Here is a 3959-nt window from a genome sequence, read left to right on the forward strand (position 1 = left end):
TCAGAGAGGTTGCCAAACCGCCAAGAATCTGCCATGGTTGTAACTCTACAATGAAATTTCATCGTCGGCCGTCGGCACCAATCTGATGGCTGCGTGAGCATCCTCGGAGGCTTTAAGAGGAATATAGGGCCAACGATTGGCGATTCAGGGAGTGTAATTGCCTCTCCCCCGTTGCCCCTCTAACCCCCAAATTTCCCTTTCTTCTGCTCCTTCTATCTTCTCCTCCTTCCTCTGTATTCTTCTCTGAACAAGGAAGGGAGACCATAACAAAAACAACAATGTGAATTTCTCCTCTTTTCTCTTGGTCTGCCTGACCTAGTTCACCCATCCTTCCCTTTTATAGGGAGGTCAATTGGGTCCCTACTGGTCAACCCAAAGAAAAGAAAATTCAGGTCCATTAGGGGCCTTTATAGTATGGGCCCCATTACCCATAGAAAGGGGAAACTGAAAATTCAAAGAAAAAGGGGGAAAAGGATTGGAGGCCCCTTCCCATAATGATGAAAATGCAGGCAGGGGATACATCTCGGTGCGACAAAAACAGGATGAATAAGAAAAAAAAATTACGACTAAAATAAAAAATGATGAAATCAAAAGACGATAACGTGCATCTTCACCCGGTCTTCGATGACAGTGGTAACCGATGATGAACAGGTTCCATGAGTGAGCTGACACACACTCCTTTGTATCTTCTAAGACACGAGGTGTAGCTTGGCACCCCATGTGTCAAAATCTCGACCTATTGATTGGGTTAAATCAATTCGACATTAATTAATCTATATGATGATATAGTTAACTAATTTGGAAGTGCAATAAAGGTTATTGGGCTGCTAGAGTCATTAACTAAACTGATACATGGGCCTAGAGGGTCACACGCAAATGGTCTTTTAGATGTCGCAAGATATACTTAAGTTTTGGGGGGTTTTATGAAAAATACCCACTTAGTATAAATAGGGGAAGGCCCTGAACGAAATTCACCCAAGCCAGAATTGTTCAGGGGCCGTTCCCCTTCTTCTCCCATCTCCCAACACTCCCTCTCCTCCCCGATGTGATCGGGAAAACCGTAATGATGTCAATGGAGGTAGAACGGGGCTCGTCAAGGAGAAGGAGGAGATTTGACATGCCAAGGATCATGAGGATACGTCTAGAGGCTGCACACATAAGCAGCTCAACTCCTCTCACTCTGGGATCCAAGAAATCATGGATGCGATCCGTGGAAAGGTACTTCATTTCAATGTTCTTGTTGATGTCGTTCAATTCGCAAAAGTTTTCAGCTTCAAATCATTCTGATTTCTTCATCTAGATCTAGGTCTCTAGAACCCAAAAAAAAGAAAGAAAATGCACTCATATTTATTCATTTTTATATATTAAGGTTTCCAATATCCTTGAAAGCCTTCATCTCTCATGACACTGCATGGGTAATGAGAAAGGGAGATTATTTATATATGTGATATAAGTATATTTTGATAAATGATTTATTCCAAAATTGCATTTATTTTTTCAATGCATTTTTATTAATTTTTTAATACGAGAAAAACATGAAATAAAATAGAAAAAGGGAGAGCAAAATCTTAGTAGGGGGTATGTCTTCCTATCTCTATATATATTTCTTACCCATTGAGCTTATACATGATCCTGGACTATCAATCCAGGAAATAACTATTTGATGAGACATCAATAACAAGAGAAAATTATATATCAAAGGGAAAAAGTAAAAGCGAGAACATAATAATACTAATTTTGTGTCCTGAAAAACAGTTTTAAGATATGCTAAATAAACATTTACTTATTTATATATTAAATACATATATATATATGTTTGAGAGTTGGAATATCATACTAAACTATTATAGTCTGCTATACTAGTATATCATATTATAATACCTCGAGGTTTAGAATTGGTAATCTTATATTTGGGAATTAGGTAATATATCTTCTAACTTATTTGTAAAGTCTCATATAAAAGCATTTTGGTGATTGATTCATGAAAAATTTAAAGATGACAGATTGAAATGGTAGTAGCCCACCATTTCATTTAAACTTATAAAATTGTACCTGCATATCTTTTTTTATCAATGTGAAGTATAGAGTGAGAAAGAGGTCAATACATGGGAGAAGATAGTCCAATATCCTTATACAGGGAGTCCAATGTACTAGTAGATGAGTATAAAAGAGAGCATGTAGGAGGTGAATATTACGATGAAATCATCTCAGGCTCATTCTGCTTTGAAGAACATGCTGCTGGAGATCTAGAAAGGAAGATAAATTTGAAACATTTTTAGGTATAATAAGACACCATTGAGTGTACTATTCTCTGATATATATTAAAGGACTTTTAAAATGTACCCTTTAATGAATGTGATGCTTGTCGCGTGCACATTCCTACCATGTGTCGCACCTTATCAACAAATAATGAGAAATTTACTGTAACGAGGAAGTAGATGGAGTAATCAGACATTTACAGTTTATTAAAAGAAATTCAATAAAGCTTTTAAGGTAAAAAAACTTTTTGGGAGATCAATCAATGTTGGGAGGTTCCAAAATTTCTGTTTTAGGCAGAAACTTTTCACTCATATAGGCAGTTACATGTGCTAGAGAAAAGAAGAAGTCTCTCATATTGTTTTATACATGGTGTTTTAGGTGTGATCATGTTTCCTACTTCTGTCTTATATTATGCCACAATATACACCTTGAAGTTTGTGATACCAATGGCTAAAATTGACAAGTTTCAACAGTTCAATAAACTTCTCTTTATTGATTTCTAGTTCCATGACCTTACTAATAATCATGAAACCATTTGACTTACAAAATTTGTGATTCTTGGGCTATTTCAAAAATATTATTTAAAACATTTCTCATGTATTAAGTAATATTGTGTCTATGGGACTTCAATGCAAAACACATTGTAAAAATATCAGAAATCAAGGGAAGGTCATAATATCACCTAAATGTGAAATAATCTATCAAGCTATATGATAACATAAAAAGGTTAGGCACCATGCATGTCATTGTTAAGATTGCTGTATAATGATAATGCAAGAACTTGCATGTAATAAATTTCCCTTATAGTAAGTTTGAAAATTTGAGATATCTTTTGACTATGGATAATTTTATCACAACAAGTGATAAAATCATTGAATGTTCTTTTATTCAATATTAGAATGTACTAAGTTTTTTTAGAATATTATCTAACATAATTCAGATTCATTGAATTAAAGATGGGTTAAATAAATGATTTGCAGAAATTAAAATTAGTGAATATAAAAAATGCGTCGAGCATTTTTTGTTGTTTTTAATACTAAAATAGTAATTATTTTGAGAAAATGAGTCATTCTGCAAAGGTCTGGAACGAACTATGTGAGTAAAACATTGTGTTTGTGTATTCAAACTTTTTGTTGCCATTTGTGAGATATCATAATTTGTTGAAGGACACTTCTGGGTGATCCATTGAATCAAGGGAGGTCAAGGCGGAACACATTACTTATATGCTTTGTTATTTCATCAATTTCCTTTGGAGCTATTCCCCTTATTCTAGGTTGATTGAGCTAGGGTTGCCTTGAAAGTTGATAGGATTGTATTGATATATTTCTAGGTTTGGATATTACATATGAAAGGACTCATTCCCTATTCCACAAAATGTAAAAAATAAATGGTTTTCGTTTCATGCTCTTTTACCTTTGTGTATATATATCTAGTAGACAGTTTGATAGTCATACAGACAAAAAATGTGATTGTGGAGAAACCACGGTTCACTTATGGGCTCAACAAAATGACTCCACATAGATTCACCAAATTGACACATGGTTAGTAAATAGAAACAACATAAGAATAGGGATCTGAAGAGGGCTTACATGGGAATATCTAAAGAGTAGAGATTATTTTACAAATCATCGTAAACATGCAATTTAAGATGTGAGGAAAAATCTAAGCATTACTATGAGTTGGTCCTAAAGTTTTTTCAC

The sequence above is a fragment of the Wolffia australiana genome, chromosome 15 (assembly GCF_029677425.1).
Source record: "Wolffia australiana isolate 7733 chromosome 15, ASM2967742v1".
Lineage (NCBI taxonomy): Eukaryota > Viridiplantae > Streptophyta > Magnoliopsida > Alismatales > Araceae > Wolffia > Wolffia australiana.